The sequence below is a fragment of the Odocoileus virginianus genome, chromosome 4 (genome assembly GCF_023699985.2).
Source record: "Odocoileus virginianus isolate 20LAN1187 ecotype Illinois chromosome 4, Ovbor_1.2, whole genome shotgun sequence".
NCBI lineage: Eukaryota > Metazoa > Chordata > Mammalia > Artiodactyla > Cervidae > Odocoileus > Odocoileus virginianus.
Window position 1 is genome coordinate 2,803,468 of NC_069677.1, and position 27,898 is coordinate 2,831,365.

Consider the following 27,898-nt stretch of genomic DNA (forward strand, 5'->3'; position numbering starts at 1 on the left):
GTATGTAAATGAAGAATATGGAGTTCTTGAAAACTTCTTGAGCTTGAAATGCAGAATAGAGATCAAAACAGTTATAAGCAGTGTGTCCTGTTACTTTGCTGACCACACAGGGTTATGAAACTATGATTAGCCCCCTTCTAGGTCCTTTATGAACAATTGTATAATCAGTGATTATTATTAGAGTAGGGCTTACTTATTTATCTTGGAAAACTCTACTAGCTGTGAGATTTGGGGAGTGTATTTTAAAATAATGGGAGGTGATTTACTATGTACACACTAAAACTGCTGTCATAAGAGCTCACAATACAGAAGTTTAAACAAGATAAAGTTTACTTCTCTCTCATGTGGTAGTCCAGAGTGGTAAGATGGCTGTGTTGATCTCAACTTTAGTCTTTTATCTCTGGGTGCAAGAGAGCAGTTCCATTTCTTTCCATCTCCCAGGCAGCTAGTGGAAAGGAGGAAGAAGTCAGGGTATTGCGTGTCCAGTTGTTTTAAAAACAAGACCTGGAAGGGATACATATTGCCTCTCATATCCCACTTGTTTGAGTCTATAATATGGACAGATTCACCTGCAAGGAAAGCTAAGAGAGGTCTTGAAATACTCAGGTAAAACTATTGCTATGGAGAGCAGATATTGGGGACAACCAGTAGTTGTCCACATGGCCTTAGGAGATCTGGGTTTGGAGGATGCCAAGAGATATTAAGGGCCTCAGCTATAGTGCTCTTCAAAGTACATTTCTTCACAGCCTGGAAGAATCATTCTATCCTAATGGAGACTGTAGTAGGTTAGTGACTTTCAGTATTCAGAGGAGGAGCACCTATGGGAAGGTGATAATATATGATGCCCAGAGAAATTGTTTCACCTGGTACTCCCATGATAATGATTGACAGCATGGTCCTAAAAATCCCTTAGAATGCTTCTTCTTAAGAGAGGCTAAGGAAACCTAAGCTTTATCCAGGGGCTTGGAGCCACAGATTATTTCTGCTATATGAGCTTCTGTGAAAGAGAAAGGGCAAACCAGTACCTTCTGGGGAAGGTATGGCTAGCTTTTACAGAAATGACTTGTGAAAAAGGATGGTGACTTCCACTAGAAAATGTTGACTAGAGTCATAGGAACACTAGATCTTCAGTGATTCAAGATTTTGGAATAAAATCTGAAAAAAGATAATTGATAAAGAAGGTGGTACTAGAAAGGAGTTAGCAGTTATAGGATCCTTTGTTTTTGTTGTTTGTTGTTATTTAGTCAGTAGTTGTGTCGAACTCTGTTGCTACCCCATGGACTGTAGCCCTGCCAGTTTACTCTGCCCATGGGATTTCTTTTAAATAAGGCCAAATTAAGTGGAGGTCTGTTGTTAGTTAATGTGACTGGTTCCTTAGGAGTTCCACTGTTGCCCAGAAGACTGTCATGTATTCTGTATAATTTTAAGAGATGTAGGATTTGCCATAGTGCTTTAGTTAAAAGCATGCCATGGTGCAAAATTATAAGGATTTCACTAATCCTAGAAAGGTCAGACATCTATGGCTACAAACATGAGGCATGGTTGGCAGAGTTGGTGATGGTGGTAGTGGTTGGCAGTGCTGGGTATAATATGGAGGGAAAGTTAAGTGTGATACACACAGGACCCACAGTTAATCCATAAGATTTTCCTGGTTCAAGTTGCCTATGAGTCAGTGTTCTTCTAAAGGTAAATAAAAGTTTGAGGATGCCTTAATGAGTTTCTAATTACTCTGAGAATCTGTAAAAATCTTTGTCCTATTTAGATCTCACAAGGTCCTCTAGAATCATCTTAGACTGACAGAGGTTACTGGGTCACCAGAACTTGTGACAAGTAAGTTCTGACACTGATATGAAAATAGATGCCTTCAGCCTAGCCTGTTTCTAATCTGAGCCCTGGTATGGTTTTTGGTCTCAGGGCCTTAGCCAAAACAGTGCCTCTGGCAGTGTACAGTCTCTGCAAAAAGTACAAAGAAGAGGTGTTTCCCCATCTAGTTAGAAAAACTGCTTAATATATGCCTAGAAGCTTCATTGTTGAGACAATAGTAGACTGGACCCACAAGCCTCCTGGGATTTAAAATTATTTGCTCAAGTGTTGTTGGTATATTTTGTACTTTTTGTAGTAACAGAGTCCTATCAAAACTGTATGCAAGTGACTAGGCCTTTATGCTGTTGATAGTATTATGATGATATTTGGCCAAGGGATCCAAGGGTATTCATAACCAGATCTTTACTGGCCCTTATCACCTAGGAAGACTCCATGAAGTAGTTGCATAGAGAAGGCAAATAAAAGTATCATATTTTTATTATCTGCACTATATCCAAACTCCAATGCAGAGCTCTGGTGCATTTAGCTGGACTTTTTGGTGAAGTCCTTTACTTAAGCGTTGTATATGTTGAACAGCAAAAAGCCAGAAGCTGAAAGTCTCACTTGCCTCATTTTTACCTCCCAGCTAAAACCTTGGCTTGCATATTACATATTACAGTTCAGGCCTCACACACCCCTGAGAAGCAGAAAGGAAAGCAAGGTTGAGAGACCTAAGTAAGGAAGATAAGATTTCAAACTTTTGGATCATATTTTAAATATCCAAATTCCTGGGACTCAGTTTCCAAAAAGGGCAAAATGACCCAGAGGCCATTCCTAATTGCCTTGAAATTCTCACCACTTGGAACTGAGGCCTAGTGTGTTCTCTTGTTTGACCAATTTAGATCAACCCACCTCTTATTCGAGGGTGTAGAGGAAAGAGGGCACTACAGAGAGTATCGGCGGGGAGGGGTTATCAGTGTGCCCAAGAGGTCCAAGAAGCTCCTTTAAGGGGCCCACAGCTACCTCATTCTCTTCAGAAATATGATACTGTTCTTAGAATAATGCAACTGAAGAAATAGGCCACAGTTATTGGATATTTCCAGTTGAGAACTCTGCATTTATGCTTTTGGTTTTACCTGGGCTCATTATAGCATAGATTCTGGATGAATACTGAGAAGGAGAGAATGGACTCTATTTGGGATGCCACCAGCAGACGCATTGTGTGGCTCAAATCCTTACAGTAATTTCAATGGCATAATGTAAAATAGAACCCAGAGTTTTCACCATTAGGGTCATTGCCCTGACCAGATCAAGCTTTTCCTCTTCAAAAAGCATTTTGAAGAAATGCTGCCTGTGGTGAGTTCTGCACACATGCTTTAAATAACTCATTATTTTCTCACAAGATCTTTTGCTAATGTTTAGTCATTGAGATATTATTTCCTGATATGTATTTCAATCTTTTCTTTCTTATTTTACAACATTAATTTTGTTTTAAATCCCCTGTCTCCTGAAGTGCACTGTTTTCTTGCCTGGGGATATAGTTTTCCATTTGGCACTTCCATTTTGATTAAGGGATCGAACAATAAAGACTCATCTTTGTACAAAGGACAATTTATTATTTATGTGTATCAGAAAAACGTGTAGCTTTCTGCAGTGTGTGGGAAATGGAGGGAGTGAATATTCAACCCATCTGATTGATAGTTATATTAAAGGTTGTAGTCAGTTAAATAAGTCCCTTTGGGCTGATATGATAAGAGCCTTATGTTTTCTTTGAAATATTATTTCAGTAAATATTTGGTATTTAAAATTTATTGCTTGTCCTGCTGTATTTTCCAACTGCTGTCCACCAAAGGATCACAATAGGAATATTGTTTGTAAAATGTTAATTGTTGAAAATGTGTTTTGAAAAGTAACACTTAAGGAAAACATATTTTAAAAATTGTATGCTTCCTGAAACTAAATATTGACATTTAAGGTCTGGGATTATTGCACTGATCTTTCTCCGGTGGCTCTAGAAAAAAAATTCCTTCAGGCAATATTATTTAACATAATTGATTTTTTAGCATATTGAGAGATAAGGAACAATGTAACCTAGTGTTTCAGTTTGGAACTGGAACCTCATACAGACCAAGGCCAAGCTGTGATTTTCTCTACAGTAGGGGCTGGTATATTTTTCTAGGTTGAAATATTCTTTATTGTTTTCTTTTGAATCTCAATCCATCATCAAATTCTTCTCTAAAAGTACACTGTGAAGATTGATAATAATAATTTCTTTTTAAAAATGTCTTCAAGTTGCTTTTAACTTTTCTTCCCCCCACTTGGTTAGAAGTATTTTAGAAGTTGAAAAGCATAAGTCAGCAATATCCTGAAGTAGTGTTTGAATCAGTGACAGGGACTCAACTATTCTTCTTACCTTCTACTGGATAGTATCAAAATACTAAAAGTAACCCTTTTTATTTATTATCAACATTTATATCCTTTTAGAATTCTTGAGTCCTCAAACTCACATTGAAATAAAAATAAATTGCCTCTACAGCATAAAAACAATTTTGTAACATACTATTTTTTGAGGGAAAATAAAATGGACCAATGGAAGTGTCTTTAAAATGATTATGTGATAGAGTAGCTTTCACACTGTGCAATCCCATCAAAATACAAGATCTGGGGACTTCACCATGCACACTGCTACCTATTAGCTTTTGGGTGTCAGAGTGCACACCATTTTTTCCAGGGGCTTACAAATGTCCTGGAGATAGTCACACCAGAAAGTTCAAATGGAATTCAGTCAAGTCTCAGGTTATGGTTTGATATAAGCAAAATTCAGATATCTTGCAGGACTTAACAGCATTGAATAGAATATCCAACTTCGATCTCAGCACAGTGTTTGCTCAGTTGAATGGCCACAGATATCGTCTGCATATGTGAGTTTTTCCTCCCACATGGATCCCCTTTAAAGGATATTCTAGATCTTTCCCCTTAGCTTATGGTTCTATCCATTTCATCTATGATCATGCTCTACCCCATTCTTTCTCCTTCCTGCCAGTCTGTGTACACCTCATTTAGAGATCCTTGATCAGAAGTTTTCTGGGATTTTCTATCTATTGTCTGTCCCATCTACTGTTTTGTATAAATCTATATCTTGCCTATTTTTCAAGAGCTTTTCTGCTCTTAACAAATTTTACCTTTTGCAGATCCAAATTCATATGAATCAAAACTATTGTCAAAACTGTTGTTTTTGAAGATGGCTTTAAATTGATGCTTTTGAACTGTGGTGTTGGAGAAGACTCTTGAGAGTTCCCTGGACTGCAAGGAGATCCAACCAGTCCATCCTAAAGGAGATCAGTCCTGGGTGTTCATTGGAAGGACTGATGCTAAAGCTGAAACTCCAGTACTTTGGCCACCTCATGAGAAGAGTTGACTTGTTGGAAAAGACCCTGATGCTGGGAGGGATTGGGGGCAGGAGGAGAAGGGGCTGACAGAGGATGAGATGGCTGGATGGCATCACTGACTCGATGGGCATGAGTTTGAGTAAATTCCGGGAGTTTGTGATGGACAGGGAGGCCTGGTGTGCTGTGATTCATGGGGTCGCAAAGAGTCGGACACGACTGAGAGACTGAACTGAACTGAACTTAAGAAACCATTTGGAAGTTAAAAAATAAATACAAGAGATTAATGACTAGCTGAACTTCGTATACTCCTACTATAAATATTCCAGCTCCCCTTGAGGCTGACCAGGAGAAAATTCATCTCCCAAGGAAAGAAAAGCACAGAGAATAATCCAAGTTTCTATTTACTGCCTTCACTATACTTCAGAGTACCTCTTAGTACCTCTTAAAGTACAGAGCTACTATACCCAGGCAAGATTAGTGAAAACAGACACTTTGGTGTCTATTATTGGATTATAATAGAAATTGTATTGATTATTGTAATTATTGAATTACAAAGATAAGCAGAAATTTTTGCAAACTTTCAGTCAGTTGACTTAAACAAAATAAAACAACACATACACACACACACAAGCCCCAAACATACAGGACACTCCAGTTTATTTAAAAAGGAAAATGATACTAGCATGAAACTTCTCATCTCCAACAATGAAAGCTGGAAAATGATGAAATAATATTATAGCATAGTTTCTTATAAAAGGAATGTGATCTGAATTAAGTAATTAAAATATTTAAAGACAATTTAGAAAACTATTGTATGGTCTTGCACTTGTAGGAACCTAAGAAAGCAAACTCAGAAATCATATAGGAAAAAAATAGAGGTATTAAACTACATAAAAAATGTTTGAGTTAATATATTCAGTAAATAAAGTTTAAAAATAACAAAGAGTTGACTGGAAAAATTATTTGCAACCCAAACAATACCAAAAAGCTGATCTATTTGATTCTACATATTGATAAGAAAAAAGATCTAATAGAAAGATGTACAAAAAATATAAATAACTATGAGAAGAGAAAAATCTACATGATCTTTAAACATTTGTTAAAATACTTTACCATATTAACAGGAAAATAAAAATTAAAGCAACAAGAAGACATTCTTTACCCATCTGATTAGCAAAAACTACAGAGCTGTCAAAGATACAACATAGATTGCTTTGACACCTGGCAAGGTGAAGTGCTATAACTTTGCCATGAAAATAATCTAGAAATTTCTATTACAATTTAAAAACATATCCCAGTCTATGCCCCAACCACTGATGCTGAAGAAGTTGAAGTTGATCAGCTCTATGAAGTATGTGGATGCACAAGACCTGTAACTAACACCAAAAAAAAAAAAAAAAAAAAAAATGTCCTTCACATCATAGGGGATTGGAATCAAAAAGTAGAAAGTCAAGAGATACTTGGAGTATCAGGCAAATTTGGCCTTGGAGTAAAAAATGAAGCAGGGAAAAGGCTAATAGAGTTTTGTCAAAAGAATGCATGTCATAGCAAACACGCTTTTCCAACAACACAAGAGACAGCTCTACACATGGACATCACCAAATGGTAAATACTGAAATCAGGTTGATTATTTTCCTCACAGCCAGAGATGGAAGGGTTCTATACAGTCAGCAACAACAAGACTGGGAGCTGACTGAGACTCAGATCATCGTCTCCTTATAGCAAAATTCAGGCTCAATTGAAGAAAGTAGAGAAAACCACTAGACCATTCAGGTATGACCTAAATCAAATCCCTTATGATTATACAGTGGAAGTGAACAGTAGATTCAAGGGATTAGATCTGGTAGACAGAGTGCCTGAAGGACTATGGACAGAGGTTTGTAACATTGTACAGGAGGAAGTGATCAAAACCATCACCAAGACAAAGAAATGCAAAAAGGCAAACTGGTTGTCTGAGGAGGCCTTACAAATAGCTGAGAAAAGACGAGAAGCAAAAGGCAAAGGAGAAAGGGAAAGATATACCCAACTGAAAGCAGAGTTCCAGAGAATAGCAAGGGGAGATAAGAAAGCCTTCTTAAGTAAACAATGCAAAGAAATAGAAGAAAACAATGGAATCAGAAAGACTAGAGATCTCTTCATAAATTAGAGATACCAAGGGAATATTTCATGCAAAGATGGGCACAATAAAGGACAGAAACTATAAACCTAAGAGAAGCAGAAGAGATTAAGAAGAGGTGGCAAGAATACACAGAACTGTACAAAAAAGATCTTAATGACCCAGATAACCATGGTGGTGTGGTTACACACCTAGAACTAGACATCCTAGAGTGAGAAGTCAAGTGGACTTTAGGAAGCATCACTATGAACAAAGCTAGTGGAGGTGATGGAATTACAGTTGAGCTATTTCAAATCCTAAAGGATGATGCCATTAAAGTGCTGCACTCAATATATCAGCAAATTTGGAAAACTCAGCAGTGTCCACAGGACTTGAAAAGGTCAATTTTCATTCTAATCTCAAAGAAGGTCAATGCCAAAGAATGTTCAAACTACCATACAATTGTGCTTATTTCACATGCTAGCAAGATAATGCTCAAAATCTTTCAAGCTAGACTTCAGCAGTACGTGAACCAAGAATTTCCAAAAGCACAAGCTGGATTTAGAAGAGGCAGAGGAACCAGAGTTCAAATCGACAACATGTGTCGGATCAAAGAGAAAGCAAAGGAATTCTACCAAAACATCCATTTCTGCTTCATTGACTACTTGAAAACCTTTGATTATATTATTGTTTTTCAGTTGCTAAGTCGTGTCCAACTCTTTGAGACCCCAACTGCAGAAGTCAGGCTTCTCTGTCCTTCACTGTCTCCCTGAGTTTGCTCAAACTCATGTCCATTGAGACAGTGATGCCATCCAATCATTTCATCCTCTGTCATCCCCTGATCTTTTTGCCCTCAATCTTTCCCAGCATCAGGGTCTTTTCAAATGAGTCAGTTCTTTGCATCAGGTGGCCAAAGTATTCGAGCTTCAGCTTCAATATCTGTCCTTCCAATGAATATTCAGAACTGATTTCCTTTAAGATTGCCCAGTTTGATCTCTTTGCTGTCCAAGGGACTCTCAAGAGTCTTCTCCAGCACCACAGTTCAAAGGTGTCAATTCTTCAGTGCTTAGCCTTCTTTATGGTTCAACTCTCACAACCATAAATAACTGTGTGGATCACTACAAACTCTGGAAAATTCTTAAGGAGATGGGAATACCAGACCACCTTACCTGCATCCTGAGAAACCTGTATGCAGGTCCAGAAGCAACAGTTAGAACCAGACTTGGAACACTGGACTGTTTCAAAATTGGAAAAGGAGTATGTCAAGGCTGTATATTGTCACCCTGCTTATTTAACTTATATGCAGAGTACATCATGTGAAATGTTGGGCTGGATGAATCACAAGCTGGAATCAAGATTGCCAGGAAAAATATCAACAACCTCAGATATGCAGATTATACCACTCTAATGTCAGAAAACAAAGAGGAATTAAAGAGCCTCTTGATGATGGTGAAAGAGGTGAGTGAAAAGTTGGCTTAAAAGTCAACATTCAAAAAACTATGATCATGGCATTTGGTCCCATCACTTCATGGCAAATAGATGGGAAAAAAGTAGAAACAGTACAGATTTTATTTTCTTGGGCTCCAAAATTACTGCTGATGGTGACAGCAGCCATGAAATCAAAGATGCTTGCTCCTTGGAAGTAAAGTTATAACACACCTAGACAGTGCAGAGGCATCACTTTGCTGACAAATGTCCATATAGTCAAGGCTATTGTTTTTCCAGTAGTCATGTATGGATTTGAGAGTTGGACTAGAAAGAAGGCTGAGGACCGAAGCACTGATGCTTTGAAATTGTGTTGCAATGAGGTACTATCTCATGCCGGTAAGAATGGCTGCCATCAAAATATTTACAAACAATAAATGCGGAGAGGGTGTGGAGAAAAGGGAACCCTCTTACACTGTTAGTGGGAATGCAAACTAGTTCAACCACTATGGAGAAGAGTGTGGAGATTCCTTAAAAAACTGGAATTAGAACTGCCATACAACCCAGCAATCCCACTGCTCAGCATACACACTGAGGAAATCAGAATTGAAAGAGACACATATACCCCAATGTTCATTGCTGCACTGTTTAGAATAGCTGGGACATGGAAGCAACCCAGATGGCCATCAGCAGATGAATGGATAAGGAATTTGTGGTACATATACACAAAGGAATATTAGTCCACTATAAAAAAGGAACACATTTGAGTCAGTTCTATGAGGTGGATGAAACTGGAGCCTATTATACAGAGTGAAGTAAGTCAGAAAAAGAAACACCAATATAGTATATTAATGCATATGTATGGAATTTAGAAAGATGGCAATGATGACCCTATATGCAAGACAGCAAAAGAGACACAGATGTAAAGAATAAACTTTTGGAGTGTGTGGGAGAAGGAAAGAATGGGATGACTTGAGAGAATAGCTTTGAAACATGTGTATTACCATATGTAAAATAGATGACCAGTGTGAATTCAATGCATGAAGCAGGGCACTCAAAGCCAGTACTCTGGGACAACCCAGAGGGATAGGGTGGGGAGGGAGGTGGGAGGGGGGCTCAGGATGGGGAAACGTGCACCTGTGGCTGATTCATGTCGATGTATGGCAAAAGCCACCACAATATTGTAAAGTAATTAGCCTCCAATTAAAATAAATGAATTAATTAAAAAAATTGTGGTGTTGGAGAACACTCTTGAGAGTCCCTTGGACTGCAAGGAGATCAAACCAGGCAAACCTAAAGGAAATCAACCCTGAATATTTTATTGCAAGGACTGATTCTGAGGCTGAAGCTTCAATACTTTGGCCATGTGATGCTAAGGGCAGACTCATTAGAAAAGACCCTTATGTTGGGAAAGATTGAGGGCAGGAGGAGAAGGGGGCAATAGAGGATGAGATGGTTGGATGGCATCATCAACTCAATGGACATGAGTTTGAGCAAACTCTGAGAGAGGAGATAATGGACAGGGAAGCTTGGTATACTGCAGTCCTTGGGGTTGCAGAGTCAGACCCTACCTAGTGACTGAATGACAACAACAATCCATGATCCAATGACTTCCTAATGAAAAGTCATCATATAGAAATAAAACCAGAATGTAGGCCATGTACACAAGAATGTTTTACTGTGGTGCTATTTGTAGTGATAGAAGTTTCTAGAGAAGATTTGATTTACTATCAATAGAAGGATGATAGAATGAAACTAATGCATAGTTTTGGACAATTTTGTAAACTTTACCATGAATGAGTTAAGTCCTTTATCTATTGACCTGATAGAATGTCTATAATATATTATTAATGAACAGTATTCATTGAAGGGTTATATGTAGTGTTTGAAATCCCATTTTAAAAAATAAGAAATGGCAGCCACCACAAAGCACCCTGTATATGTATATTTTTGTTAGCGAATATACATTTGGGTATATAAAGAAGATATGTAAAGAAAAATAAACTGATTAAGTGGGAATAGAGGAAGGGTGAGGAAAAAAACTTTTTTTTTAAACCACTTCTTGTATTTATCTTGTATTTATGCATTATTAATAAAGCAAAATTAATACATTTTGAAAATATTTATCATGTTTATTGGATGTTTGTATTAAGAATATTGAGAAAGGATCTATTTATTTTGACTTTCTAATCTATGATCCAATTTGTGGAAGAATTTTTCTGAATGGTTTAGATTGACAAAATTCATAATGTCTAATATCTACTATCTGGGTTATTATGATTTATTCTATTGATAATGAAAAGCTATTTTAATCAATCTATAACTGTTAGGTTATAAACTCCTTGAGGGAAGAGTCTTACAGACTTTCCTATTTTTCTCAGGATTTTGAATAGTGTTTGTGTGCAATAGGCTGAAATGTACCTTTCTTTTTTTTTATTTAATTACTGTGTTCCTTCTAGACTTCAACAAAAGAGTAAAATGGATTTTATTGTATTTAGAAAATCAACAATTGCACTATGGATTCAAATATCACTGTTTGATGCAACCAGCTTGAACCAAAGGATGCTTCAAATCCCTCTATGCTGAAGATAAATATACTCAAAGGTTTGAGAGTGTCTCTTGAGGGAATTCAGAATGAAGCAGACTCTCGGCTTTACTTCACAATTTTAACTATCAAAGAGATAAAGTGAGACCATCTTGTGACCAAATGAGGATTGCTGGTGCCAATCTATGAGTTCATTTTAGTCACCAATTTTAAATAAACTTTTACTTTTAATACTTTAAATGATTTCCCTGAAATGTTGTATATACGGTCAAATCTTAAAAGAAGTATTATGTCCCATATAGCTTAGCGATTCAGAGTGTGGGCTATATATCTAACCTGCTTGTGTGCAATACCAGCTCTGTTACCTACCACCTCTGATACCTTGAACAAGTTACATTATCTCTGTGTGCCTCAGTCCCCTCTTCTGCAAAATGGAGTTAATGAGTTACCTACCTCCTAGGGTTGTTGGGAAGATCTTAGAAGAGTTTCTGGCACATAGGAATGCTAAAAAATGATAGTCACCAATGTTTATCATATGTTTGATAATTAGTACAAATATGCTTAGAGATTATGGCTCACAAGTCAGAAACATGCAAAGACTTGAATACTGAAAGTGGTCTTTTATAAATGTCTCACATGCACAGCTCAGGTATTCACATTTTTGAACTCTTCTCTCTTTTTAAAATTATTTCCCATTTTTCTCTTCTTCGCTCAAACCCAGGGGAAATTCTTTGGACTTTATTATTCCTGTGTTTACAGCTACCATGATGGGCTTACGTATTAGTTATGTATTTCTTTGTAACAAATTATCCTGAAATTTAGAATCTTATAAAAAAAAAAAGACATATATTATCTCACACAGTTTCTGTGGGCCAGGCATTCTAGAGCAGTGTAGTTGGGTGCTTCTGGCTTAGGGTGTCTAAGGATAGTGTAGTCAATATGTTGGTAAAGGCTGCAGTTATTTGAAGACTTGACTGGGGTTGGGGGAAACACTACCATGATGGCTCACTCATGCAGTAGGCAAGTTGGGGCTGGCTGTGAGCAGGAGGCTTAAGTTCCCCACCATGTGACCAATCTATAGACTGACTGAGTATTCTTATGACATAGTTGCTCCCTTCCCCAAGAGCAAGTGATGGAAGAGAACACAAAGTGAAAGCCACAATATATATATATATATATAAAATATATATATATATATATATATATATTTTTTTTTTTTTGCATTTCTTTTTTTTTTCCATTTATTTTTATTAGTTGGAGGCTAATTACTTTACATCATTACAGTAGTTTTTGTCATACACTGAAATGAATTAGCCATGGATTTACATGTATTCCCCATCCCAGTCCCCCCTCCCACCTCCCTCTCCACCCGATCCCTCTGGGTCTTCCCAGTGCACCAGGCCTGAGCACTTGTCTCATGCACCCAACCTGGGCTGATGATCTGTTTCACCCTAGATAATATACATGTTTCGATGCTGTTCTCTTGAAACATCCCACCCTCGCCTTCTCCCAGAGTCCACAAGTCTGTTCTATACATCTGAGTCTCTTTTTCTGTTTTGCATATAGGGTTATCGTTACCATCTTTATAAATTCCATATATATGTGTTAGTATACTGTTATGGTCTTTATCTTTCTGGCTTACTTCGCTCTGTATAATGGGCTCCAGTTTCATCCATCTCATTAGAACTGATTCAAATGAATTCTTATTAATGGCTGAGTAATATTCCATGGTGTATATGTACCACAGCTTCCTCATCCATTTGTCTGCTGATGGGCATCTAGGTTGCTTCCATGTCCTGGCTATTATAAACAGTGCTGCGATGAACATTGGGGTGCACGTGTCTCTTTCAGATCTGGTTTCCTCAGTGTGTATGCCCAGAAGTGGGATTGCTGGGTCATATGGCAGTAGAACTTCCAGCTTTTTAAGAAATCTCCACACTGTTTTCCATAGTGGCTGTACTAATTTGCATTCCCACCAACCGTGTAAGAGGGTTCCCTTTTCTCCACACCCTCTCCAGCATTTATTGCTTGTAGACTTTTGGATAGCAGCCATCCTGACTGGCGTGTAATGGTACCTCATTGTGGTTTTGATTTGCATTTCTCTGATAATGAGTGATGTTGAGCATCTTTTCATGTGTTTTTGTGCCATCTGTATGTCTTCCTTGGAGAAATGTCTGTTTAGTACTTTGGCCCATTTTTGGATTGGGTCATTTATTTTTCTGGAGTTGAACAATATATTTTTTGAAGATTGTTTTAAAGAAAACTGAGTGCTGAAGAATTGATGCTTTTGAACTGTGGTGTTGGAAAAGACTGTTGAGAGTCCCTTGGACTGCAAGGAGATCCAACTAGTCCATCCTAAAGGAGATCAGTCCTGGGTGTTCATTGGAAGGACTGATGTTGCAGCTGAAACTCCAATACTTTGGCCACCTGATGCAAAGAGCTGACTCACTGGAAAAGACCCTGATGCTGGGAAAGAGGGAAGGAGGGGAGGGGGATGACAGAGGGTGTGATGGTTGGATGGCTTCACCGATTCAATGGACATGAGTTTGGGTAAACTCTGGGAGTTGGTGATGGACAGGGAGGCCTGGCGTGCTGTTGTTCATGGGGTCGCAAAGAGTCGGACACGACTGAGCAACTGAACTGAACTGAAAATGATAAAAAGGGTATTTTAGATTACTTTCCAGAAGGAGTTAGAGATGGAAAGATGGGAGACAGAGGAACTGGTTAGGAAGAGCTTATAACAGTCCTAAGGAAAGCAGATAATACAACAAATGCTGTAGTGGGATTATAAAGTAAAAGGAGCAATCTTGAAGGGGGAATTTGCAGAATTTAGCAACTAATTGGACACTTCATTTGAGGAATCTTCCCAAATAACTTGGTTTAAAAAAGAAGATGATCAATTTATAATAGGATGGTGACTTTCAAAGGACTAGAAGATCCCTTGATGCTCTTTCCTTTTTCCCACAGTAAGTCTGAGCGTTTCTGGGGAATCCTAGCACTGACTGAGAAAAGAGAATAATGGGGGACATAAAAGGGCTAGAACCTCAAGAAATATAGTTAAATTAGTTGGCTTAAGGTTTTGTTCAGCTCAATTGGTAGCCATAAGAGTGGGCAAAGGATGGGAAGGTGAGTGGATTATGGGATGAGAATAATATAGTTGAGGTCACATGTTTGAGATCATGTGATGGGCATGGTTTCAAGTTTAGGTCTCCATTTCTAGCTGAACTAGCTATTAATTTTCAGGAACCTCAGTTTCCCAATTTTTAATAGGATTTGTAATAGAGTCTTGTGGAGTTTCAATAAAATGTTTGACATGTGTAGCTCTTGGCATGATAGTTGGCAAGTAGTAAACCCTCTTTAATAAACAGTAGGTTTATTAAGATGGTGAACTTTATGCTACTGCAATAGGTGATTGATATTGTCCCAGGATGTTTTAGACCAGGTCAGCAGAATTGCTAATCTCTTTTGGAATTTGATTAGTCCCTTACTGCACATAGTTGGGTGAGATAAGTATATTTATATTATCAGAAGGTATCAGGCAAATATCCCAGCATGAATGTGCCAGTGTACCAATACCCTAATATTCATTCTCATTCCCTATGAACTTTTATTCTTGGTCAGTAGTTTTAAGTGTAGTCTTCCCAAAGGGTTAGATGAATGTTGGCATCCATCCTTCATCAGTAAATGAGGGTTGGCATCCATCCATTTGTAGGATCCATCCCAATGGGAAGATATATTAAGATGAATTATGTGCTTATAAAAGTATATATAAAGTAATACATATTATTTCTTAATGATTTATTCTTTTTTCAATTAAGTAAGATTAAGATTAATGGAAGGAAAGTTATATTCTTTGGGATGATTCGTCAAATACAGGAATAAGTTTCTCAAGAATCTTTGAGTTGAGAGTGACAATAAATTCAATTCAAGCTGGATTAAGAAGAAAGGGAATTTATTGGTTCAAATAACAGGAATTCCAAGGGAAAATGGCTTCTGGGAAAGGTGGATTGAAGGACTAAATAAACAACAGCTTCTCTTTGGTACTTTCCTCTCCTTATCTCTGGATTAGAACAATTTCTCAGGTAGTCTCTGTATTTTAATGGTTTTGCCAGAAGATTTAGGCTATTAATCTTATGTTTTTAGTCCAGGTTTGATGCATGAGACAGGGTGCTCAAGGCTGGTGCACTGGGATGACCCTGAGGGATGGGGTGGGAAGGGAGTGGGGGGGGGTTCAGGATGGGGAACACATGTGCACCCATGGCTGATTCATATCAATGTATGGCAAGACCACTACAACATTGTAAAGTAATTAGCCTTCAATTAAAATAAATAAATTAATTTAAAATAAAAAAAAATAAAAATGGAAATCTCAGCAGAGAGAGGGCATTTCTTTTATTGTGGTTCCAGAAAATAGTCTCAAGGTTAGCTCAGATTGTTTTTGATATTATGTCATAATATGCTATGATATGATATGATATGATATCATACCATATCATACCATATCATATCATATCATATCATATCATATCATATCATATCATATCATATCATGGGTGCTCTTCCTGGAGCCAGTTGCTGTGGCTAGAGCATGGTCGTGCTGATCACCTTAGCCTGCTTCAGGTGCCTTCCCTTGTTACTGGTGATGGAATCAATTTCACCAAATGTTACGGATTCAAAGTGGGAGGAGGGGTTTCCCAAGGAAAATCAGTATCTAATTAACAGGGGTAGGGGAAGGGATACTCTGAAGGTAAAACCTTCCCACAAAAATTTTCTGTAATTCATGACTTAAGTTGTAAGTCAAGATTCAGGCATAAAAGCATCAAGTACAGCAGGTGAAAGAGGCTTAATCACTCTCCTCTCTGTAGGTTTCCTGCTTTTTAGCCTGCCAACCCTGTGATAGCACATCCTAGGCAGTTGATCAATACTTGTTGAATTGAGCTGAACCTGATTCAGACTCATGCTTTTGACCAGTGTTGAATGAGTCAGATTTGTGGCCACAATTAATTTCTATTTAATCTTCAGAACCATTTCAACAGATACATCATACAGAACAGAAGATCAGGGGTTCTAAAAACAAAACTTACTTTCACATTTTTTGCAGAGTGACCCTATATTCCTCTCTTCCTGCCCTTTAAGCCTCTCAAAGCTTTTCCAAAGAAGAAAAAATGAATGTCTCAAATGACCAGTTTTGTTTAAGAAGAAGCCCTGGTAGAAAGTTGGAAAAAATGCCAGATGTAGAAAATTAATAGATGGATGGAAAAACTTAAGTTTCTCTAGATGAGACAGAAGAAGGCATCTCTTTCCAAGTGCTCTGGAGGGGCAGCTCAAAGCACTTAAATCTTTGATGAATGTGATTGAACTCTTTCCGCTACTCAAGGAAAAATAGAAGTGCTCACAAGGCTCATCCTGTGCTGGCTCCCTGCCACCATCAACCCTGCTTTCTGAATAATTATTAGACCTTTAACTTTCTCTGCTTCTACTATTTTAAAATTTCTCTTTCAAACAAGAAAATATAATAGATGAGACACATGGGCAAATAGAAACCAGGTATTACAGTAAGCTAGCACTAGAATGTGGAGAAGGAAATGGCAACCCACTCCAGTGTTCTTGCCTGGAGAATCTCAGGGACAGGGGAGCCTGGTGGGCTGCTGTCTATGGGGTCGCACAGAGTCAGACACGACTGAAGTGACTTAGCAGCAGCAGCAGCAGCACTAGAATGAGAGCCAAGAATTTAGGGTGGGATGCTGCATTAGGGGACTTCACACATCTCTAAGTTTTCAATGTCTGTTCTGTTATCTATCACTGCCAGCACTCCAAGAGTGCCTCCTAGCAACACTATCCATATATCATGGAATAGGTACATGAACAAAGATGTGGTGATGTTACAGGTCCAATGATGCTAGGATGAAGACCAATGGGCAAAATAAGTCTTCTGGAGCAATATAAAAAATATTTGCTAGTTAATTAAAATAACAACTCTTTCTTTGACAGTAAAATACTTACAAGGACATAGGAAAAGATGAAACAGTTCAACCACATACCAAGACTGATAAACACCTTAGCATTTCTGTGTTTAAATATTCTCTACCACCCTTAACACATATGGAACTGTTCTGAGGAAAACCAAGAGAAACACACACTAATCAACTAATAAAATGATGGCAGATCCAAGCTAGAGAAGACCTAAAGAAAGATATCCCCAAGCACCAGGATCTGTGCCTACCACAAATCTAAGGTATTCTTCTGTCTACTGTAGAATGCTGATTTTTTGTGTTATCTTGACTGACACTACAATTTCCTAACAATCCATCTACATGCATTCTGAAAGAGCATACAGAAATCAATTGAACATCAGAGTAGGAAGAATATTTACAGATGTGTGCACAATGCATGTGAGTGTAGGCAAATATGCTACAGCACATTCCATCTTGGAAGATGTGCTCCTTAAAGGAATGTAGGTAGCAGTATACACTGAAATATACAGAAATTTCCATTTCCCATGTATTTTCTGGATTCAGAGAATCAGAGACCAATATAGAAATGTGACAGATGCTGCCACCTTAATGGAAAGGAGCTGCCCAGGTGAATGACTGCCCAGAAATAAGGAATGAGACATTTTAGCCTTGACTTAGAGCTATAAGTCCATGTTTGTGTTTGTTTTTCAATTTTTTTAATCCAGAAAATATTATATTAAAAATAATCAACTCTTATTGTCTCTATACTTTGTAATTTATGAAGCATATATTCACCTCTTTTGATTCCTGAAATAATCATGTAAATTAGGGGTGGTAGATATTATTCTACAAGTGGAGATGGCAAAACCCTGGGAGATATTTGAAGTCTTACTTATTTTATAAGAAGGGAATGTTATCAAACATTCTTACACAAGCCCAGTTATCCTTCCATAAAGTTTCAGACAAAAAAACCAACAACAACAAATACAAAGGGTTATACCAAGGCCCACCAGAAATATTTGAAGCCCAAACAGAGTAAAGAGTAGCAGATGGCTATCTTGTAATTATAGTCTGCATATTAAGGTAAGACAGTGCTGCAGGAAGAACGAACTAGGAAGGTCGAAGCAAGGGTAAAATGAAGAAGTTCGAAAAGATGGTGTTGTGGAATAGTTTTCGCTGTTGTTACTGGTTGTGCCAACTCTGTTTTTAACTTTCAAAATCCATATAGACAAAAAATATTTATTATTGAATTTTTGGCACATTTATCGTTTTTTGGATGTGGACTATTTTTTTTTTTAACTCTTTATTGAATTTGTTACAATATTGCTTCTGTTTTTGGTTTTGTGGTGGGCACATGGCATGTGGGATCTTAGGTCCCCAACCAGGGATTGAGCCTGTACCCTCTGCATTGGAAGGTGAAGTCTTAACCACTGCACCACCAGGGAAGTCCCACTGGCACTCTTTTAGAATAATTATTTGTTGTCTCTCCTGTGGCTTAAAAATAACTAATCTTCCCTGGTGGCTCAGACCAGATGTAAAGCATCTGCCTACAATGAGGGAGATCTGGGTTCGAGCTCTGGGTCGGGAAGATCCCCTGGAGAAGGAAATGGCAACCCACTCCAGTACTCTTGCCTGGAAAATCCCATGGACAGAGGAGCCTGGTAGGTAACAGTCCATGGGGTCACAAAGAGTGGGACACGACTGAGTGACTTCACTTAAGTTTTCCTTGCTCCCAAGGCACCTCTCCATCTGTAATCAGAAACTCCCAAACTTCCCTATTAGTTTTGCTGAAACACCTATAATAACCTCCCAACAAAGTCTGCCCAATTTAAACTGCAAACCCATGGAGCAGGCACAAGGAATAATGCTCCATTGTTTGTAGTTTAACTTAAGCAAACTTGCGGAATACCAAGCCATATTCCACCCCCTTTATCCTGCCTGCTTTTGTGCTCTGGTCCCCTTGCTCATCTAGCACTTTGCACCTTACTGGGAAAGTAAGGCTGTAGCCAAACAGGTGAACATGGAGCTTTATTTAGAGTTTATCTCTTCTGCCTAATTTCTCTTTCTACAAAGCTTGCAAACTTAGGTCTGAATGTATGCTCTCCTGAAACCAGAAATGTATGAAACTCATCAAGTTAAACCAGTGCTGTCACTGATCTCCACCCCAAACCGCAGGAAACAAAGCCAGTCATGATATCTTCAGCTTTTATCTTCCTTTCCTTGCCTGACCTGCAAAGTTGCAGATAGAACGCATTTAAAATTGGAGTTTAAGAGGAATATTTTTTCAGTGGGTTTTTACTGGGCAGGAAATGCTATATTTTAAAGAGTAGCCCTGTGTTCTTATAGCTGATACAGAAATCTGAAATCATTTAAAACCAGCAAGAAAGATAACAAAAACTGAAGTTTATAAATTCACAAGATAGAAAAAAGAGTTGGCAGTTATTTGGATCATATATTCAGTGCAAAGAACCAATTAAAATATAGATAATTCAGGATCTTTTGGACTTAGTGGGCCAACCAGCAGCATAAATGGAAAACAAAAATCATTATTTATATTACTTAAAATATATCACTGCAGCTATAACTTCTGAAAAATTGAATGAATACGTGAGGACCAAAGTTCTGGTCAGTACAGAGTAAACCTTGTAGCTGGCACTCGTGTGGTCCCAGCTTCTTTTCCTGGCACAGTGCTAAAATGGCACATACAACTTTCATCAGCACTAGCACGTTGCTCATTTAGCATTTAGGAAACAGTGAATAGCAATTATCAGTCGAATAGCTGGGAAGCGAAAATGACCTAGTTATCAGAGTAAATATACATTATGCTGTCATGTTGTAATGTGTAAATATTGGAGAAAAATAGCAGAAGAACATGGACATTCAGAATCTTTCTTCTGAAGACTTGTATGAATGCAAGCGCCACCTTGGCTCACCCACATGCTTTTTGGATGATGGCTATTAAACACACCGGTTTGGTAAATAGTAGCTCATCTTCATCATTTGCTCACTTAGAGGTATCATGACCAGAAAGGCATTGCCCTGTTTTTTATAAACTCTAAACTTGGCTCCCAATGACCAGAGGACACATGGAGAGATAATAGCAGCTTGGAGGGAGTTTAGACATTCAGTTGCTGTAGCTGCTTATTCCAATCTGACTCTATGTTAATATTATAGAACCCTTCTTCCTTTGTGAAGCTTGGAAAATATTAAAAGCTGCCAATGTCATTTTGCTTATCGTCATCTTCCAAGCAAATCAGGTGGGGATAGTATCAGTGTTAACAAAATGTTGCTAAACTGAGCACCTGGATTAAATGCTATGATTCATAAGGACACAGAAGAATAGGCAGGATCTTTATTTTAGAAGCTTCTGTGACTACACTATACTGGAAAGATTAGGATAGCTGATGGGAGAAGTTCTTTAGCAAGGTTCTAAACAGTAGGCCCACATAGTTTTCCCACTTTCTATTAAGGGCTAACAGAATGTCTCCACAACTGAAGAGAAAGGTGGGTGATGGCTGTAGTAAATGTTCATGGTTTTGGAGGCACCCAATATTCTTTTTCCATTGCTTAAAGCTTCTTGATATTTCAGGGAATAGAAGGGGGTGAATTCTCTACCTGTGTTGGGTGACACCTTTGTGAGTTGGTAGATTCAGGTGCCTGTCCCATCTCTGTGGATCATGGCCTTCCCTAGAGGTTCTCTCTGCCAGATTCTCTTTCTAAGACAGCCAAGCAATAAGCATGTACCCTGACTTTGCCAACATCTGCTGGATCATCAAAAAAGCAAGAGAGTTCCAGGAAAGCATCTGTTTCTGCTTTATTGACTATGCCAAAGCCTTTGACTGTGTGGGTCACCACAAACTGTGGAAAATTCTGAAAGAGATGGGAATACCAGACCACCTGACCTGCCTCTTGAAAAATCTGTATGCAGGTCAGGAAGCAACAGTTAGAACGTGGAACAACAAACTGGTTCCAAATAGGAAAAGGAGTACATCAAGGCTGTATATTGTCACCCAGCTTATTTAACTTATATGCAGAGTACATCATGAGAAACTCTGGGCTGGAAGAAGCACAAGCTGGAATCAAGATTGCCAGGAGAAATATCAATAACCTCAGATATGCAGATGACACCACCCTTATGGCAGAAAGTGAAGAAGAACTAAAGAGTCTCTTGATGAAAGTAAAAGAGGAGAGTGAAAAAGTTGGCTTAAAACTCAACATTCAGAAAACTTAGATCATGGCATCTGGTCCCATCACTTCATGGCAAACAGATGGGGAAACAGTGGAAGCAGTGGCAGACTTTATTTTGGGGGCTCTAAAATCACTGCAGATGGTGACTTCAACCATGAAATCAAAAGATGCTTACTCATTGGAAGGAAAGTTATGACCAACCTAGACAGCATATTAAAAAGCGGAGACATACTTTGCCAACAAAGGTCCATCTAGTCAAAGCTATGGTTTTTCCAGTAGGCATGTATGGATGTGAGAGTGGGACTATAAAGAAAGCTGAATGCTGAAGAATTGATCCTTTTGAACTGTGGTGTTAGAGAAGACTCTTGAGAGTCCACTGGACTGCAAGGAGATCCAACCAGTCCATCCTAAAGGAGATCAATCCTGAGTGCTCATTGGAAGAACTGATGTTGAAGTTGAAACTCCAATATTTTGACCACCTGATGGGAAGAACTGACTCGTTTGAAAAGACCCTGATGCTGGGAAAGATTGAAGGTGGGAGGAGAATGGGACAACAGAGGATGAGGTGGTTGGATGGTATCACCAACTCTATGGACACGAGTTTGGGTAAACTCCGGGAGTTGGTGATGGGCAGGGAAGTCTGGTGTGCTGCAGTCCATGAGGTCACAAAGAGTCGGCCACAACTGAGCAACTGAACGGAACTGAACTAACTTTGACTAGTCACACACTGCTGAGAGACAAGAAAAGAGTCCACTCACTTCAGCAGACATGAGATTATGCTGAGAGCTTCAGAAACTACCTGCAGTTGATTTTTCTAAGTTCTAAGGCCTTCTATTTGGTCATTGTCCATTAACATTCTAATAATACATTTTTGGTCAAATTAACTAGCTATTGGCTAGTTATTTCTGTTACTAACGATCAAAGAGCCCTAAATAGTTTTTGGGTTTTTTTAACCTTAAATACTGAGAATAACTACTTACAAAAGCAGAGGGTCAGAAGGACCACAAAGTCTGGAGGGGATCTCTGGTGGTAATATAATCAGTTTGAATATGGAATTATAGCATTTAGATTATCTAAATCAAAAGGATAATCTTAATACCTCAAAATGGTGCTTCCTCCCATTTTTCTAGGTTCGTCTTTACTTTATCTTGTCACAGCTTGATTAATTAGGATGGAGTTGGGCCATCTGTGCCTTCTGATCCTAATAGACCTATAAACAATAAGACAAAGTTACTTAGAGTGATCTTGATTTAATGTACACCTCAGATACTGTCTATACTCAGTAGGCAGGGTTACAAAGAAAACTGCTCTGACTGTGACCAGATGGAATACATTCCCTTGTCCATAACTCAGCAGCAGTTAGGAAGTGTTTTATTAATTTTTGAAAAGTCTTTATAGAACCCTGAAATCAAAACATTTGTTAACAAGGATATACAAGTTATTTGTCTTAGCCGCTATAAGGAAAAGAAACAGAAGGTACAGTTTCTGCCCACAGAAAGCACACAACCTTTTTGAAAAGGTTGCCAACTAAACAGACTTGAAAGTTCTTTGAGAAGGAAGGTACTTGTGCCAGGAAAAGCAGAATTCTATTCACTGTGAATTACTGCTGATTCTTAGCATCCAGCTGATTTCACAGAATTAACCCAGTTTAGGCTAGGCCTGGACAGTGTCACTGCTTTGTCAGGCCCATTGTTCAGCTGATTTAAGTCATTAGATGGCCTCTGTGAAGGACAGCTAAATGATTTTGGTTGTAGGGGTGTGTGTGCGTGTGCGTGTGTGTGTGTGTGTGTGCATGTATAAGGGAGTATCAAAGAGTGACTTATCAGGTTTCTGCCTTCCATGACCTTCCTTGACAGTAGAAATGGAAGGAAGAGTGTTATCTCAAAGCAGTGTATTTCATAATGTTTTAAATTCTTGTGAGGAGGAAATTTGTGAAAAATCACTGGTGATGCACAAATAATAAACAAATATTTGAACTGAGGCTCAGAGGATGAGCACCTTATGTACTTGTTCTCTCACTGGGCCCACACATGTCTGAATTCTTTTAGAATGTACTGTTTGCTAGAGGTTTAATCTCTGATACTTGCTAGGTCTATTCTCACATGGCTAAATCAGGCCAGACTGATTACATTTTCCTGCTCTTATTTGGTAGAATAAGGAAGCAGTAGAAGCAGTTATTTACAGGTTCCCATTTTGAGACATGGGCTTCCCCTGTGGCTTAGCTGTAAAGAATCCGCCTGCAATGAGGGATACCTGGGTTTGACCCTTGGGTTGGTAAGATCCCCTGAAGAAGGGAAAGGCTACCCACTCCAGTATTCTGGCCTGGAGAATATATATATATTCTCCATGGACTATATATAGGCCATGGGTTTGCAAAGAGTCAGACACAACTGAACGACTTTCACGTCACTATTTTGAGACAGCATGTGAGAGAATTAGAGTTCATTATAACATTTAACCCTTTTCCTCACATTATAATAAAATATAGGAGGCAGAAACTAGTCTCCATTTTTTTTTTCAAGCAGGGAGAAACTGAGGAACTTTCCAAATATAACTCAATGACAGAGTCAGAATAGGAAGTCCAGTTTTCTGACCTCAGGCATCTTGTTTCACTAGGGCATGTTGCTTCCCTTTGAGCATAAAATAAAAATAGCCCAACTTAATCAAACTGTTTGCCAAGTTCCATTCTACAGGGAACTTTTATTTTTGTAGCCAAGAGAAACAAACCCTTTAAAATGGCAATTTTAATGGCAGTATTGGGACAACCTATACTATAGCTTCACAAATGGAGTACAAAAAGCCCATGGGCATATTTACCTATTAAGAGTTGTGTTAGAGAAGGAGAGCAGTCCAAAAAGATAAATCTTGACCACTGCCACCCAGCTGAGGAAAATCTGTTGTTTAATTCTGAAGCTGAAATATCATATACAATGATTTGCCTCCTCTACTATTTTCTTCAATATTAGAAAATTATAACTCCTACCAGGCAAGGCCTACATCTTGTCCCTGCCCCTCACAGATAAATGTTTTTTGAATGAATTTATGAATAAATGAATGAACAATCTTTAAGTCAAAAATATTTTATGTATATTTCTATCCAAATAGGAAGCAATGAGTAGACAAATTGAATCTAACAACAATGTAATAATAGTGTTTACTGAGAGGCAAGTACTGTACTAGGAGCTCTATGTATATTAGTTTAATCATTGAAACAATTCTATAAACTATGTATTATTGTTAAGAGAGTGAAAGTCGCTCAGTCATGTCCGACTCTTTGCAACCCTATGGACTATATAGTCCATGGAATTCTCCAGGCCTGGATGCTGGAGTAGGTAGCCTTTCCCTTCTCCAGGGGATCTTCCCAATCCAGGGATCGAACCCAGGTCTCCCTCATTGCAGGCAGATTCTTTACCAGATGAGCTTCAAGGGAAGCTCAAGAATACTGGAGTGAGTAGCCTATCCCTTCTCCAGAGGATCTTCCCGACCCAGGAATCGAACTGGGGTCTCCTGCATTGCAGGTGGATTCTTTACCAACTGAGCTATCAGGAAAGCCCTCTATCATTGTTAGCGCTCTTTCAAAAAATGAGAGAAGATGAGATCAGTGTGATCAGGTTTGTACTCATTGTCTCACAGCTATTAAGGTAAGGAAGAGGGATTTGAGTCCAAAGCTAGTGATTTATTGATACACAAATAGCCATGAAAACTTCCCATTAGAGTATGAATCTACCAGCAAAAACCCCTCTGCATTGACTAATATGTAGGTGACCCTTAACCTGACTATCCACACAATGGGACAAGGCAGGTTTCTTTTCTAGAAGGACATTGGCTCAATTTCATTTAGAACATGGAGGGGGAAAACATGGAAAAATCAACAGTTAAGCAGGCTATAGACAAATTACAGCATTTCAGAGAAAAAAATCGTAAATGAGAACATTTCTGATGTCACTTACAGTTTTTGGAGAAAGTTTGGTTCCTATTTTCTTGGATAGACATGAGTCAGGGCACCCACTCAGAGGTGGGTGCATTATAAAATATAACCTTTTTCTGAACACCTGTTTACCCTAGACTACAGGTAGCCCTCAACTTTCAGTCTAATGTTTCCATGACTTTGGAGTCCTTCTAACCTCTCAAAAATAGGCTAGAGAGCCTTTCCTCAAGACTTCCTATCACTTAATCACATTGGCTTAATAAGACATTTTGATTTTGCCCACCTTTCTTCTTCAGTTTCCATTCTACATAATTATGAGCAAAAATACCCTGATATTCACAGTGAAAAGAAGGATCATCTCCATTTTCCTTCTCTCATCACTAGTAAAGTTGTGTTCTCGGTACCAAAGTTCACTTGCTATGGAGCCTGTCTTCATTCTCCTGAGCTCTGAGGGAAGAAAGGGCACATGATAACAGAATATTTTGTTTTCACAGAACAAGATACTTGGAAAAGAAAAAGAGATCATTTTGATGTTTGGTATAATTTGGCTCTTAGTTAAGGAAAATTTGTTTTGTTTTTGTCTTCTTTGGGTCAATACACAAGAAAACCTATCCTGAAAGTTACCTGTCAACATTATCTGGCCTTAGTAACTCTGATCCAGACCAGAGATCCCAAGAAAATGTCATTGTGTGACATGACATGGTGTGATAAAGGCACCAGGATGAGGAGGTGAAAATGTACGCTGGGACATCTAGGAGGGAAGGTAATGTGAGAACAAAGATGATCCAATAGATCTTGAGACTAGAGCTGCTTTGTAATATTAAAGTATGATTCTTCTCCTGTGTCCAATCACTTGTAGAGGCTACACTCTGGATGAAAATCTGGACACTGCCCATTCTTACCATCTTGTGTTCAAGGAAGAAAGGAAGTAAGATGGCCTTGCAGCTCCATTGTGACCACTTCCCATGGAGTACCACACACTTTATTATTGATGTAATTCCAGAAATACGTGTGATTCTTTCTGCTGCTTCTAACTTGACAAGTGTGACCACAAATCTCTAAAGAATTTTGCTCTGCCAAATATTCAGTTCAAGAGAGTGTTTGACAGGGGATAAAAAAGGGAAATTAGCAGAGGCAGAAAAGAACTGCACAGAAGAAATAAAGCAGTTATGGGAATTTACAAAATAGGAAGGAACTTTTTATATACCAAAGATTTTACTGGATCCTACTGGAAGAAATGAATCTACCATATCTATTATTAACATTTAACTGTTATTTCCATTATAGTATTTCAGAAAACAGGATAATCAGCTTGTGACAGTATTATTCCCTTATAATTCCTTTTGTTTTATTTTATTTAAAATATTTTAGGGGTAAGTTATTGGGAGAAAGTATCCTGTTTCTTAGTGAGAAGAAAGCCCCACCCATTTTTACATGGTGTGATGATTCTAGTCCAAATGCAATGAGTTTCTGGAAATGGCAAGTGAGACACTTGTTGCCATGGTGATTGTTAATAGTTCTGACTCAGATATAGTGTTGCTATAGCAACTGCAACTGAAGCCCTTGGGAGGTGGTGCAGTCTTTTTTTTTTTTAAAGGAAGAGGCCAGGAAGAACCGTTTTAGTAGCTTCTTGCTGCACTGCAGTGACGAAGCTTTCAAGGCTATTTCATCCAGATGAAAGATTGCCTTGTTCCTGCACTGATGAAGCAGATATGTTACACTGCAGGATAAATATAGCTTCATATATCTTAGTAGCAAGTACAATATCTGCCTGTTAATGAATTCTAATTTTCTGACTGCAATGTTTCTAATAATATAGATAATGTCAAGTGAATATCTTGAAAAATCCTTGAATGCCACTGGCAATATAAGAAAGCCAAAGGTCGAAGATTAAATAGTGCAAAATCTTTAAGATGTAGACTGTTTCAGCTGAGACACATCCTTACAAGTGTGGGGCACATGGCTAAGAAAACATTCCGAAGATCCAATTTGGATGGTCTGGGTTTGGTTCTCAATAGTGCATGTTTATATAACATCTTACACATATCCTGTTCTTAAAATAGTGATTGGCATACAGAAGGCCCTCAACAAATATTGTGAGTGAAATAATCAATTTGCAAGGCATGGACAGTAGTGTTTACTTTTCCCTAAGACCACTCATGTAATTTGTCATCATTCAGGGCCTTTGATACATTCTAGAACTTTAAAAGCAACTCTTCTGTGTAACCTCTTTTCCAGTCAGTAGATCAGAGCAATACTCTAAAGACTGCACTGCTGAATCAGGATTTGAAAATGTTGGGATAGCATCACTGACTGGACCCTAAGACTGCCTTTTCCTAGTGTAATCCACTATCAACTGCCTCTTTTTGTTTGTTTGTTTGTTTCCTCCATGGACACTTGAGCTATACATTTTCCCTCCTCCACTATAAAGCTCCCTTGAGGGCTCAAACTGTGCTTTGTTATCTGTGCATATTTCACAATACCTACATGGTGGCTTCAGATAGTACGAGCCCAGTAAAATCAAATTAAATACAATAAAAGGAAATGTTTTCTCCTACTGCAGCTAACCTT

At 38.4% G+C, this 27,898-nt stretch overlaps 1 long non-coding RNA gene across 1 annotated transcript; it reads right to left on the minus strand.

Moving 5' to 3' along the window:
• Nucleotides 1-359: 359 nt before the first annotated feature.
• Nucleotides 360-26,823, minus strand: LOC110138539 (uncharacterized). The gene is made up of 4 exons (XR_002314218.2): nt 26,762-26,823; nt 26,230-26,400; nt 22,499-22,609; nt 360-445 (listed from the first exon to the last, which is right to left on the minus strand). It is a non-coding gene; the product is annotated as an uncharacterized lncRNA (long non-coding RNA).
• Between the last annotated feature and the right edge of the window lie 1,075 nt (nt 26,824-27,898).